Source organism: Homarus americanus, unplaced genomic scaffold, assembly GCF_018991925.1.
Source record: "Homarus americanus isolate GMGI-L3 unplaced genomic scaffold, GMGI_Hamer_2.0 scaffold34360, whole genome shotgun sequence".
Classification (NCBI taxonomy): domain Eukaryota; kingdom Metazoa; phylum Arthropoda; class Malacostraca; order Decapoda; family Nephropidae; genus Homarus; species Homarus americanus.
This window is the reverse complement of record NW_024739403.1, coordinates 7,472,785-7,489,399: the sequence shown is the minus strand read 5'-3', so window position 1 is coordinate 7,489,399 and position 16,615 is coordinate 7,472,785.

Genomic DNA, 16,615 nt, shown 5'->3' with positions numbered 1-16,615 from the left:
TATATACCGCATAATACAAGGCTGCAGTCGATCATGATCGTTTCATTGATGGCACGGATGTGCATCAGAACTTATCTGTACTAAGCGCAGATATTCTAAGCTTATACAACATTCAATGTACTGATAATATCGTTATACTGTCAATACCATACTATTTCAGCGACAAGTCTTCATACTAATACAGTACTGCAGGAGGAGGTGTTTCTCTACCTCCCGTGATACACCCAGTCGAGATACCTATCATGCATGAATCCATATCCAATATGACTGCAAGGGATGACTCAAAGCGTAATCGATGAGACATTAGTCGAATTCCCACTCATCTCTACTACCGAGACCCTGCCACATCTTGACTGGGGATATCACAGTGCATGTGACATCATTGGCGTGTAGTGTATCCCGGGTGAGACCACCCCACTGTATTAGAAGATATTCTTGCCATCTATCCTGATTTTCTCATCACCTGGCACACTATCTTTCAGTTAGCCACTTGAACTTCTCATGTAATCATTATATTTATGATATTCCTATTCTTATTATTAAAAAAAAATATTGGTATTAACAAACCACTTCTTCCTCTCTTTATTATTATTTATACTCTTACGATTTTTCTGCCAGTATCAGTGAAAAAGCAATTAAGTAATCATAGGTATTACTGGGGGGTGTGAAGAAATACAAGAATTAAATAAAATAAAGAAAATAATACAAATTGTTAATAATTATAATCATTATCAATTTGTATATATGAGTAGAGGTTTTCAATTTATCATATGGCCACTAGATAATTACAGATGATAAGGCTATACAACAGTTCTAAGCAACAAATAGGTACTTGTCTCTCCACATTTGGTTTCCTGGCCGAAAGTTAGACTTTAGGGAATTTATATTGAAACCTGCCAACGGCTCTCAAGTGTTGCCCTTCCTCTTGCACCCCCACCCACTATATATTTGCTGCATACTCAATAAAATCCACTTTTTCCTGTTTTTCATCCTTTGGAAATCGATGAAATCTCAAACTTTTATCCTGTAGTCTGTAATTTGATATGTATCCAAATACGAAGCATTTATCAGGCATTGTCATAGACCTTCGCACCACGATGGCCAGCTGGTAACTGAGGTTCCACCCCGGACTACCCCTCGGGCTGCCAGCCAGGTGATGTCACATGCGGTGTAGGACGAATTTTCGACTCGAAGTGGTTGGACTGCATTATTCGACTTTGATTACACCTCTCCATGACTGTACCATCGTAGGTTACTGTTGATGTACAGTGCTCTCGTTCTTCCGTTTTACTTTCTTTTAAAGTGGGATTTTCAGTGTTTTTAATTATGTAGTTTATATTAACAGTCATCAGATGAATCCTCCTTACTGTCTTTAAACAACTTTGTCAAGTCATGATCTCTGCCCTTCAGCATGATGTAAATAATAACAAGAAGTTAATATTCCATCAGTGTTGCCACCCCTCAGACACAAGCACCTTGCATATATTATTCATAACATTACAATTTGTGTGTTTACCCAAGGTGTGTTTTGGTGACAATCATAACCGATGGCGACTTTTCCTCGTACACATTGTTCTCCACCTACAAGGGACCCTATTTTGCCAGCCAGGGAGGACGGGGTGGCCGGCACGTACATCAGCATTCAACATGTTACTTCTGGAACACTCCCACTCCAAATATCTGATATTAATATCCTTGTTAAGAAGCTGTGAAATGCTTCAGCGTTTCGGTAAGGTCCAAAAGTTGCAGATTATTTTTATCACTTTCAGGTAACTTTAGAGTCATTGTGTTAAAAACCTCGAAGTTCATATTAATGGAATCTTAGACAGATGAACTAAATAATGTTACCTTCATTATGCTTAGACGACTGTGTGAGGAGAAATTATTCATTATTACATTTTTGAGGTAATTCTATTCTTATCTTCTTTTTTCATTTAAATGGAGTATTAGACAAAGTGTGATACCAACATTTTTAAAGAACTGCCCAAGTTAAGATGTTAGCTAGCAATTAAAAGGTATTTATTTGTATCACATCAATTTAGTGCGGGTGCAGAATGGAACACTGTCCACTGTGACTTACCCACTAAGTTTTGGTGTCACGCAAGGTGTTGCATGTAGTCCTATATTTTTTTACTGACTATCGTCTATTTCAGGAAATGACACAGTAAGTTAGTTATCTAACAGTAAACGAAACAGTATGTGTACATGCTAATAGTTATTGTTATGCTGATGATATGGTTCTGTTACCTCCTACTAAAAGTGCTCTTGAAGTGTTGTTATCTAAATGTATGGAAAACAATGTATGGAAAAAATGTGCTTAAGTGATTGTTAACTCTCTCCTATATTAGTAAACTAAAACTGTTACAAAAGGAAATTCCCCATACATTCTCTAAGAAAAGCTTGGACCATATATTGTCCTTGCAGGGTCCCATTTTAATTCAAGCAAAACCAATCTCCTTATAAGTTAATTAAATCACCTGGACACTTAGGTTAAGTAATCGATAGTCAACACATTGGGTTTTCTGGTTGTAACTATCTGCAGTAAAAGAGGTTATCAAGTTAAACTATGACTAGTGAAAATTTTTACTGTATATTCTTGGAGTTCATCCTGAGACTCCTGATCATAAGTTGTGTATTAAATATTTCTTCACCATCCTTTGACGTTATGGGTCACAAGTGCAGTCAGGGATAAAAGTTCGCTCAACTGCGGTGAAACCGAGTCACGGGAATGAGTCGCTAAACTGACTTACCTTTAGTGTTGTAACTTGATTGGGTTCGGTACTGCTTCATATTGAGAGGGAGCGAACTTTTGACCCCGACTGTACATAACATATCTCTACAACAAATGAGTTTATCATCCACTTGGAAACATAAGTACATAGTTCAAGCATGGTTGTACTGTGTCAAATGATGCTGAAGAGTATTGTAACACACGATTCAATAACGACGAGCTCCAAAGAGTATCTTCATGGAGGGGTTCGATTCTTTTCTTCAAAATAAATACAATGACTCCTGTTGTCATGGTAGGGTTATCAAATTCCTTCGTTTGTGGAGTCATATAGTCCCACACAAAATAGTAAAGATAATTTTTCATAGCGAGTTAGGTACAGTTCCTGGTGGCGCAATCAATGTACAGTGAAAGGTCATATTACTTGATAGTACTTTAGTCGTGAGGTGGAAATCGCTTCTATCAAAGAATTTTTCACAAAGAGATGATCTGGCACTGAATAGTTTTACTTGTACTGATATAGTTTTGGCTGTTTGTGTAAAGTATCGGAGAGGAGACTGAAATAAAGGAAGTAATGCACACTGATTGTGACGGTAACTCTCAAGTGCAAATAAAAGTCATAATTATGTAGGATTAAGTCACAAGTTGTTGTTTTGTTACAAAAGTTGCATGATTCTGTACTACAGGAATTAACTCTGTACCTGTACTGATGCTTCTGAATAAAATTATGATTATGGAACTACTCAAACATTTACTTTTCATGTTATAGATACATGAATTGCCAGTGTACACCCACAATATATGTCATCATTAGTTTCCTATTTAACAATATATATATTATCTACGTTTAGGAGAAACTGTGAAAAAAACCCATTGTTTAAAATTTTTTAAATTATCAAATCGTTATTGCTACTCACTTTTCCTTTTTGAATGGAATTTTAATAAAAATTGCGAACGTTTTTAGAAAAGAGCTGTTACGTACTTGATACCTAGAGGTGTCTGAACAAGTGATATAGTATATCAATCAACTTTAGGTCATTTCTCAGCCTTTAAGCAAGATATGAAGTTGATTTTGGTTTATAAATCTACATGTCGAAGGGCAAGGCAATCTGTTCTGGCACCTAGATGTTACTTCGGGTACTCATTTTGAATTTCAAGATGGCTGACAGCAAAAAACGATTCTTTTTCCGGTATTTAAACCCCAAAGCCATATACAAAATTTTTGGAAGATTGGAAATACAGTTTAGACACAAGAAATTATATTTTTGTACAACACTAAAATCATATCTTTACATATTATTAACATGGAAGGAGATATTTGACAATACTCGTGTCCATAAATGTCTAGCCGATACACCTGAGGGTCAGAACAACAAAGAACCCGAAAAAATGCCTCTCTGAACCAATAGAAGGCCCACCGACATAACTACCACCATTTAGCCATGACACTGCATTCACTACAACTACCACCAGAATTCATATCACCACCTCAGCCATTAAAACCACAATAATGTTGTCACCATCACCACTATTACAACCACTCCTGTTTAACCGCCACCACTACAAGCACAACCGCTACAATTGCTAGCACCACTGTGACCACCATAACTACATAAACCACCACCACCACCACTCCAAAGGCCCTCACCACCTCCACTGCCACTACCAACGCCACCAATGCAACCACCACCATTAGAACAACCATCGTTACAACCACAATCACTTCAACCAAATACTTTGCTACCTGACACATTATTGCTCCATCCCGCACAATCTTACTATTTTCTACGTGAACCTAACCTAACCTAACCTAACCTAACCATATCTTTTCCTTTTAGAATATTCTTTTTTCCCTCATCATTCTTGAACCTAACTCTCAATTCTTGGTCTAATCCTGCCTTATACTCTCAACCGTCTCATGTGACCGTCGCATGATCCAACATTGTCTCTCCTGTATGCTCGCCCGTCTCATGTGACTGTCATCTGCATAATCAGATCTTTCTCCATCTAGTATTGTCACATTCCGTCCTATATACCTCTCCTTTAGTGTCACGCATTGTCACACGTTGCCATTTCTCTTCCTGTGTTACGGTCTTAGACCGCCATTACCCGCGGCTGCTGTTCTCAGAAGACTGTCTTCTTCATGAAAGTGACGCTCCTCCCTGGTTGTCATATCGACTCACAACAAACAGCACCTCCATCGTTAACAAGTTGGAGACAATGTGAATATTTCTATGCAAGCGGCGCTAAGACAATAACACAGCCGCTTTACAGCTCCAGGATTCAATTTCTTGGTTTCTCCTGGAGCCAAAATTACCGGGCACACACGGTGCTGCAGTGCCTACAACTCGACAGTTACCTTCGTGAATGGGCAGTTTTCACTCGTATAAGTTGCAGGCAGTTGAGTATATTGCGGGTGTGTTTGCTAGTGACGGTGGGCGTCCGGCCAGATAATCAGCAACTTGATGTGAAGACTTTATTCATGCCACGGGCGGCTAACTCCCGGCGACGGCTGCGGATACACTTTTACTGAGGTTGTTTACCGATAGACATTAAGTAATTTTTAAGAAATCAGTTTATTGTGGTGTGTTGTGATCTTCTTTTACTGATGGGCAATACATTAGTTCTACTTGGAAAGAAACCACTTCCAGTTTATTTCACCTGACGATTAAATACTCAAATGCGTACAGCACACAACTTGTTGCCGAACTTCCTGGTTGCATCATTAGAGCCTTGCCTTCTGTCGCCTGAAAAGTTCAGTCTATGCTACTACTTCTACTATCACTAGTAATATTACCACTATTACTGCTAATGTCATTGATTCTACTGCTACTAGTACTATTTCTGCTAGTCATACTATAAGTATTAGAGGTTGATATAACCTTAGTCGTTGGAGTCTAATGAAATTTATGAAAAAAGCGACAAATATTACAATGTTGTTTGTCAGTCCAAAGTCAAGAAGACACGTGGCAACTATTAGTACTTCACTCAGAGTCATTAAAGTGGGTCCCATAGGCGTGACTGCCCGTTAGGAACAGTGTTGATACAGCACACTGTATACTAAGCCAAGGAGACAGCCTGGTCGGTACTGCTCTCGACCTGACCTAACCTGACCTAATGTCCCCATTTGGCATTAGAGTGTAAAATCATCAGATTAAAAAAGCTTGGGATTTTAATTTTCTAGACCCCTGTGTTCTCCAACAGCAGCAAGTATGATATAAAACTTCTAATAATTAATTACTCTCTTGTCTTACTGAACTGGCGGCGTACATGTAGGTGGTAAATTATGTTATAAATTACATCGATTAATGCTGCTAATAGTTGCAGGTCAGCAGCTACCAGCAGTGTGTATGAGGGAAGTGGAGGCGGCCGAAGCTGAACGCAAAACTACATCATTGCTGTGTTGTGGGCCATTCATGGGTGAACTGCCCTCCCAGTCTGACAGATGGCAGTCACATTACAAAGCACTTTGCCTGATATTACAAGAGAATGAGACATAATTGCCAAGACTTATTACAAGAGCCCTCGCTCTGCTCTAGGATATTGGTCATACCCAGGTTGACGGAGGCTTGTCTACATATTATGAACCAACCTCACTAGGCCGGCCTTACACTGCCGGATGGTTTATAGTGGATTTTGATGCAGCTGACTGAACTATGCAGAAACAAAAATATACATCTATCCAACAAACAATTTCCAGTATTTTTGGATTTTACTCTATATTGCGCATCATGCCATCATACAGTATGTAGCCTACGGATTTTCCAGCTGGTACAATTAATAAATAAATAAATAAATAAATATATATATATATATATATATATATATATATATATATATATATATATATATATATATATATATATATATATATATATATATATATATATATACAGTATGTGTGTATATTGGGGACACGCGAGCATCTACCTTACAGTACCCATGACTTAGTCACACCTTAATGCCACATTTTACACACAATGATTATAATAGATAACAGTTATGTTATCGGTTGTTATCGGTATGAGACCACTTACACGATTCCTACTATTTGTCATACACTCTCAAGTTATTCAAAAGTTAGACCGATAAATACGGTCAGCTGTGCTACTGACATTTCTTAATAGCTTATTACAAAAAGAATCGTAGTTCCTTCAGTAAGCTGGTACCTATGATTGCTTAAGATCGGCAGGAGTATTTATCTATGGAGGTCAGTTACCCATACTAAGGCTGATCTAATGGTCGAGTTAAAAAAATACATGTAAAATCGAGGTGTTACTTCATATCTGTACTTCTCGATCACTTTGCTTCTTGATAACCTCGATATTATAATTCTCCATTTTAATATTTTAAGTTCACTTCATTTGTTTTCATACACAAGTATAGCTGCGGGGTTTTCGATAGTAATCATATATGCAGTACAGAATTATTCACTGTTAGCGAGGGTCACCCCAGGGGAACTTGTCCGACATGTGTAGAACATGACGTCAACTCTTGTGACGTCATTTTATACACACTCCAATCTCCATGTGCACTAAGTGTGTATGCATCTTCATGTCACTCTGTCCCTGGTGCACGTGATGTTCCATGATTTAAAGTCAAATTCAGCCTGAGTGTTAATGCACGACACACCTGGATAATTAATAACCTTTCGCGAACTAACGGTAATATCTGTGTGTAAAGCAAATATGAGACTAAAACAGTGGGTGTTCCTCGGCGGTAGTGGTTTACCTCATCACCCTGAACACACACACGTGAGCACGATTATCGCCTTACTGTCAATAAATATGTCAGTCTTATTTACATAATACCCAAAATATCAAACTTAACAAATCTCCCGAAGCTTAGATGAAAATTACCTCACCATCGTATATACAAAAGTGCCTAACAAACAACATACCATGGACGTTCTCCTCACCAACACAGAAAGAAGGGAAGACCAGAGGCATTACCCCTTCCCATCGCATCTGGTCTCAACACTGTGAAGGCGAGTCATTTATTGCCAGCAATATTAGCATTACGCACCTGATCTCCTGTGAGAGATGTGTTTGATCCTAGGCGAGGCTAGGGGTTACGGTGTTCACGTCACGGTGGAGGAGGTGCATCTGTCTTGTTGATTCCTGCAGTGCGAGTTGATTGTTGTCGTCAATATGAGGGAGATATTAACAGTAAGACAGCGAGAGACCAATTTAAGAGGCACCGCAACATAACACTGTCTTTTACGGTAACAGTAAAATGCAATATAGCTTTAATACAGGACAGCACAGCACAGCACAACACAGCACAGCACAGCACAATGAGACTAATGCGCTTTACAAGTCGGTAGGAAAATCTACGAAATATTTAGAAAGTCAAAGGCATAAACTCTAAGTGCCATTCTTGTTTATCGGTGCATAAAAATAAACAAACTGTGATTTACGCAGTAAAACAAAGAGCCACCCACCTCTCCTTGCCTCACCTAGAAAACAGTCTGTCAGGATGTTAACAATAAGCCAGGATGACCCACTGACCAGTGGCTGCTTCACCTCTCAGTGAACATATTAATAGATCACAAAGCCATAAAATATTAGAAAACAACAACAATACATTTCACTCGACAAGGTTCTTCACCCTTGCCTTCTATGTTACTTTTTATAGCCAGGTGTATGGGATCAATCACAGGCAGTTGATAAGTCACAGGTGTCAATTTGTACAGAGTGGTAAAAACAAATGTATTTTTGTCTAGTTTATATAAAATGCATCAATTAGATGATGGACAAAATTAGAACACACCTTCTATCTGAAAATAATTTTTTTGGGGGGTTCGACTCGTCTTTCCTCACTTCCCCAGTCTCTTCTTAGCCTCTCCTCTTACCTTCTTCCTTTCCATCCCTAATCCAGGACCCCTCCCCCCCTCGGTCAGGATCTCTCCCCTCTTTCCCCTGGACCAAGACCGATCCCTCTTCCTCCTGAGCCAAGACCTCCCCTCTTCTCTCCCTGGCTTCTCCAGGATGGTTTGAGCGCGGGAGCGTGTGAGCAACACGTCTCCAAGAATTAACTGTGTTTGGTGAGTTGATGTTGGGTACACCTAACAGGGCAGAGGAAGAGAACGAGTGAGAGTGGCAGACAGACGTAGACTGAATGGATGAGTGATAAAGACAGAGAGAAGAAAAGTATGTTTTAGTGACATATTGTGTGCATAACACTATACTATTCTATTTTAACACAACCTAAACAGGAAAATTCTGCTTCTCTCTGTCATGTAACATACAGCAATTGTTTCAAATTTATAATTATTTTCCCCCATATTAAATTTTTTGTAATATAACTGCTCTTACATATTTTTCCAGATTTTTTTACTGCATTTATTTCCTCTCAGAATTATTTCTTATTATTTTCAAAACATTGTGTCAACATTTTCCCTCAATTGACAGACAATCGCTATAAGGAAGCGTTGTCACCAAGATATCTCTTCTATGTCACGTTACTTTGTATAAATTAAACTGTTGGAGTAAAATTTGTTGTACAATTAATATGAAAGGAGTGAAATGAGTCGTTTGTTAAGCCAAGCCACGAGCCATAACACAAATTCACATTTATGAGACTCGGAGATTTACCCCACTTGCCTCTCATACTGTATAAATTGATTGAAAAAACTTGTCTATCTGCTGTACGCTTCATTACCTCCATTTTTTACCCCTAAATCGAAGCTTTTGTTTACCTGCTCAAATGAATCAATCATTTTTATTTGCTATAACACTGCTATACATTTTTCTGGGACGGTTTACACAAAAATTTCGTGTCGAATTTCGCGGGTTGGAAAAAAGTTAATTATGAAATTGCGTGTTGTGTAAGTCTACTTATAGTCATTAAAAGTAATGCTGTTGATTACGTCATGAAAACAGGTTTACCACTGTCACTGGACATAGGTGACGTATTGTTCTATGGATACCATTGTTTTTCAAGAAATTATCATGTACCAAATAAGGATTCAATAAGTGAATGCATCACAACATGGATTGATGTTATGTTATTAATACTGCAACTCGACCCCTCACCTGGGAGACGGTTACTCCACACCGTAACGCTTGGAGGAGCACCACACAAGAAGGTGTCAATACTTTCGAGTTTGCCCGACTGCAAACCGAGGCAGACAAGCGCCAACGCCTGAAAGACGCTGCCGCCGCCCCTCCCGCACTAGATGTAGCCCTTAACATGTGCAACATCTGTGAACGACTCTGCTGGTCCCGTATCGACCTCTTTAGTCACCTCAAAACTCACAAACGAAGGTGAAATCCATATTAACTCATATTATTGTATCAAAGCTGGATGATCGTCATACTCGATTCCGAGTGACAGCAAAGTAGTAGTAATACTGCAAACAGACATATTCGACGTGTGACATTTTGTTTAGCTGATATCAAGTAAGTCTGATCATGTGCTGCTGACTGTAATTTGTGTCAACATAAATAAGAGGTTTGGATACACATCGGGTACACAGGCAGACCAATAGCCGTATAATATGTGGTAGCATTCACAAATATAGTATGCAGAATATTCTATGATATATTTCGTGCAGAAGTATATTAATATTACATATGAATTATAAAAGGCGCACCATGTTGCACGAAATCCAGGTTCCAGGTAATGAAATACCCAGAAAGAATTCATCTTTATACAGTACACCCAGAATGGAAGGTACAGACAGTCAGGCATCCTGCACGTCCATCACTGGTCGTGAAACCAAACTATTCTAGGTTCTGGCCAGTTTTACGATATTTTTACGTTATGTAGTGTTTTGATAAATGATTAGTATAGAAACTGCTGATATTGCAACCATGCCTGAATACGGCTCCCAAAAATAAATTGTATATATGCAAAGTCTGCTCGCTCGCCGTGCAATATCCAAGGATTCCAATTGGCTATAGCTATATATATATATATATATATATATATATATATATATATATATATATATATATATATATATATATATATATATATATATATATATATATATATATATATATATATATATATATATATATTGGTAATGAATAATATACTTTTTAAAGGGATTTGCTATTAAGGACAAAAATACAAAATAAACGTTTTCTTCCCTTTTTTTCTTACAGTATATTTTATTTTTCCCTTCCTAAGAATATAGATAATATGTAATTGCTTGTTGGTTCTGACTTTTTCATCACACAATTATTAAGAACTTTGGTTGAATCATCCAGTTTGTAACACCCATCCATAATTAAGAAGAATGTTGATCTTTATTAGTTAAAATTGCATCAAGGAACTACGAATGATCACAAAGCAGTGTTCACTGTATTCCTGTGTTATTATTTCCACATACAGTATCACAGTTTCTATCGGTTTAGTCATCGATGTCATATAATGGTTGGACGGTACATTACTGACCATTAGGCTATACTTGCCAGTCGTTCCTTCTCCAAGGCTGACCTGTCACACAATGGAAGACCCATGCATTTGTCTAGACTTCATGGTCTTTTCATAACATTGTTTATAAATTCCTGTACTACACACGTCTAAATAGATCAATATCCTCTCCTTCACTCTATTAAAGACTAGAATATCAAGGAAAAATAAGTTCATCACTCTACAAATATTTCTGTTACCAAATAAACGCGACCATCAACAACCTATCCAGAAATGTTGCTCTTATTTCGGCCTGATCTTGTTTATTCTGTGTTTGTATTAGGACCGTGAGCTAAGAAGGGTATAAACCAACTTCGTTGTATTTAATGTATTATTTGATTCACCAGACAGCCATCACTATAGGTATGTCACAATATTCTTACACTTTTCACAATATTCCCAATGATTTGACTCACTGGAAAGTCATTCGTAGAAGGTAAAATTTGCTTCTGTTTTATTGAAGACGGTCGTTTATCTTCATGAGACAGCCAAAGAGTACTTAAAGTAGGTTAGGTTAGGTTAGGTTAGGGTAAGTTAAGTTAGGTTTGGTTAGGGCAAGTTAGGTTAGGTTAGGTTAGGTTCCTTCTACCTTATTTTATACCGAGGTTCAGAGGTAATGATGTACTGGTCAGGAAAAACAAACATGTGTCACTCTGATGTGGAGGTTCACTGTGTTTTGGTGGAGGGAGGGAGGGTTTAAAATGTCCCCAGAGGTGTCATTCTCAGTTCTAAAATGTTTATAAAGTTTATGGAGTTTCCTTTTATATTTCAGAATTGTCTCTTAGAAAGAAAGCGTTTATTCATCAAGGTATTATTCAAGTCTAGCTTACCAAGTCGACTATTCTTAGAGTCAGCAAATTAATAGAAGAATGGACTTCCCAGCAGTCTGCTTTAACTTTTGAATAAAATTCTTACCAACATTTTCTCCCATAAATCATCACATCTTCACCCCCCCCCCCCACAGAATAACACCAGGAATTATTCAGAATTCAGTAAGACTCTTGAGAGCAGACGTGGCAGGACACCCAGTATAGAGTATTATGGTGTGGTGGGGGCAAGGTGGTGGTGGTGTACTGTCCTCACCACATGCCTCCACCGCTCTCATTTCAACCTTCATCATCATCATCATCATCATCATCATCATCTTCGTTTTACTACTCTCCTGAGACAAATGATGTGATACATGATATAATTTTTTGGAGTAATTTTTTTTTGCTACCAGTGAAGTTATCAAAATCCATTCAGTGATTTGTACTTCGGGTTGACGGTTCCATAACTCCCACATCATGCTTAGTTATACGAGTGTATTTAGTTTGTGACGGCAATATTTACATGCATCTCGGCTATTAGAAGATTGAACGTTACAACATCTCAGGATACCTTTATGAGCCTAAAGACCTGGGAGTGAAATTTTGTCTTGCGTATTACCAAGAGGATACAGTGCTCTCCTCTTTTCTTAATCGGAAAACACGTATTAATTAAAGGTTTACCGTTAACTCAGGTTATTTTCACTACGGTACGAGGTTGTGGCCTCATGAGGTGAAAAGCGTATGTAATATTGTTTCTCATATACAGTTTGTTACAATCCCCGACGATGACTTTAGGTACAGACACAGATTTAAAGGCTCATTCCATTTTCTTTGTGCATTTTACTTTTCATGCATATCGTTTGTGTTATACCTCTGTATCTCAGAGTACAGCTGGAGCTGGGAAGGTAACAACCTCAAGGGAAAACCACAATGAGGTAAAGTACAAGACCCTGAACCACGAATATTGCTTTGCCCTAATAGGGTCGTCATGGAAAATAGGAGCCTGGAATATCAATGCCCTGAAAATCCTGAATGAATTGGGATACAGACTTACTGAATCCGCTGGAGACCTTAGAGCACCGAGCTACTTGTTCCAGAGAGGGAATACCGAGCCCTTGTCCTTCAACTAAGCAGCTCAAAGAAATCTTAGAATATAAACAAATCGAAAAAAAACCCCGGTAAGTCCTACCCAATGACACAAAGATAAAACACAACAGCAACAGCCACCTAAAAAAAATATTTTGATGTTTCGTTTCTCTCACATAGGTAAATAACTAATAACAATCTTACCGACAGAGCTACTTTCTCGACCAAGACATTGTGGCCTTAAGTCGTAATTTGCAGCAGAGATGGAAACAGGGAAACATAGGCAATATCTTACTTATCTCTCTCAGTTTCTTCTCAGAGATGATTCACCAACACAATAATCTAAGACTGTTTTTATCTAGGATTCTCTCTCCTTTGTATGTTTAATAAATACCTCAATAGAAAACATTTACTATTATTATTATTACTCTCATTATCATCATTATTATTATTATTGTTTTTATTATTAACTTTAGACAAACATTCACCTAGGACGCAAGGTTCCAGACGGTGAACATTATTAAACTCAGATTATTGGAAGCAAATGTGTTCACTTACCATGCTAATGAGGACAACGGTCTGGTAATTTAGCTGGTAATAGAGGTAAACAATGCTAAAGAGACATTAACATAGATGCAAAGATGATGGAACTCTCGGTGATACGCAAACTTGTGTTATTTGTGCGTGTCTGTGATTTCAGCCAAAGGGTTTAATACAATAGGTTAAATTATGTGACGTTTAGTGAACAAAATACCACATCACTGTACTTGGTCAGGGAATAGCCAGATGGACAGCCCACCGATGACACACAAGACATACAAACGTGTTTTTTTCGATATCGACGATACGTTTTTTGGTTTAATTTTTTTCGAAAATTTTATAACCGGCTGATGGTATTTTAAAACTAATAAAATTTCCAAAATGTAATATTTTTCAATCTCGGATTTTTCCTGGACTTGAGTAAATGAATAAAGTTTGCTTATTTACACAACTTTTTCAATAAATGCGCTTCTTCCGTTGAGCTTAGTGAGTTTCTTAGAAAATGAAATAAAAGTGGTGGTGTATTATGTCTGTTTGTGATTCTATAAAAATTATCACTCGTACAGTATGTGGCAGACCCAGCAAAGTTTATCATATCAAGAACAACTCCACATATTATACAAGACACACGCATTGCTCTTAAGACACACGGGTGACTCTTAGAACACACGCATTACTCTTAGGACACACGCAATACTCTTAGGATACACGCAATACTCTTAGGACACACGCAATACTCTTAGGACACACCAAATACTCTTAGGACACAAGCATTAGGACACACCACATACTCTTAGGACACACCAAATACAATTAGGACACACCTTTAGGACATAACACAGGGAGGACACAATACTCTAAGGATACACGCATTACTCTTAAGACACACCAACACAAGCAATACTCTTAGGACACACTCTTAAGACACAATACTCTTAGGACACACGCAATACTTAAGACACACCAAATACTCTTAGACAATACTCTTAGGATACGCATTACTCTTAAGACACACAAATACTCTTAGGACACGCAATACTCTTAAGACACACCAAATACTCTTAGGACACAAGCATTACTTTTGGACTCTTAGGACACACCAATACTCTTAGGACACATTAAAGACACATCAAATACTCTTAGGACACAAGCAATACTCTTAGGACACATTACTCTTAAGACACACCAAATACTCTTAGGACACAAGCATTACTTTTAGGACACACGCAATACTCTTACACGCAATACTCTTAGGACACAGCATTACTCTTAAGACACACCAAATACTCTTAGGACACACGCAATACTCTTGGGACACACCAACAAGCAATACTCTTAGGACACAACACGCATTACTCTTAAGACACACCAAATACTTTAGGACACACGACACATGACACACCACTCTTAGGACACAATACTCTTGGACACACGCAATACTCTTAGGACACACGCATTACTCTTAAGACACACCAAATACTCTTAGGACACACGCATTACTCTTAGGACACACAAATACTCTTAGGACACAAGCATTACTCTTAGGACACACGCATTACTCTTAGGACACACGCAATACTCTTAGGACACAAGCATTACTCTTAGGACACACGGACATTACTCTTAGGACACACGCACGGACACACGCATTACACATACTCTTAAGACACACCAAATACTCTTTAGGATACACGCATTACTCTTAGGACACACGGGACACAAGCATTACTCTTAGGACACACGGACACACGCATTACTCTTGGGACACACGCAATACACGCATTACTTAGGACACACGGACACATTACTCTTAGGACACACGCATTACTCTTAGGACACACCATTACTCTTAGGACACACATACTCTTAAGACACACGCATTACTCTTTAGACACACGCATTACTCTTAGGACACAAGCATTACTTTTAGGACACGTAATACTCTTAGAACACAAGCATTACTTTTAAGACACACGCAATACTCTTAGGACACACACAGGACACACGCATTACTCTTAGGACACACGCAATACACTTAAGTGATACAAAATACTTATTCATCCTATTGAGTGGTATGTAAATGATGTTGTATACCTCTCTGTGTGAGCCTGAGTCTCTGTATAACTACTTTTCCCCTCCTCTTACAACACACCAACCCCACTCTCCTCTTACACCAACCCCTCTCCTCTCCTCTCCACACCAACCCCTCTCTCCACACCAACCCCTCTCCTCTTACACCAACCCCTCTCCTCTCTCCTCTTACACCAACCCCAGTCCCCTCTTACACCCCTCCCTCTTACACCAACCCTCTCTCCTCCACCAACCCCACTCTCCTCTTACACCAACCCCACTCTCCTCTTACACCAACCCCACTCTCCTCTTACACCAACCCCTCTCTCCTCTCCATCTCCCCCGTCTTTTGAGTGTTTACCCCCACCATAATTTCCGCCACATATCTTGCTGCATTGCCTAACATCCCTGTAGGTGGTATCATTTTAATAGCCTTGGCCGAGACTCAGAGCCAGAGGTCTTACACACCATTACACAACCTGCAACTAATGAGTAATTGCCGCCCCCCCTCCCGTTCCTTGGTGGTCCGGGTGAGATTATCGTGGTAATTAAGTCTGGGATTTAATGCTTGTTATCACGGTAGAGTATTAACAGCTTGTGAGATATTATGAGATCTGGGATTTTATATTTCAGAATTTGTTTTTTAATTTTAGTTTTCTCAGTGATTTTTTTTTAATACACTTCGACCAGATGAAATGTTATGGGAGTATTATTGTTATATTACGTTAAGGTAACAAGAGAGACGTATACTGTGTGTATATTTATAGAGAACACAGCAATGCTTAATTAACAAGTATCTTTATTAGTGTTGATGGTGAAAAAGTTAGCTTGATACTGAGGCAGGGAGGAGAGGGTTGTGTTAGTCAGGGAGGAGAGGGTTGTGTTAGGCAGGGAGGAGAGGGTTGTGTTAGTCAGGGAGGAGAGGGTTGTGTTTGTCAGGGAGGAGAGGGTTGTGTTA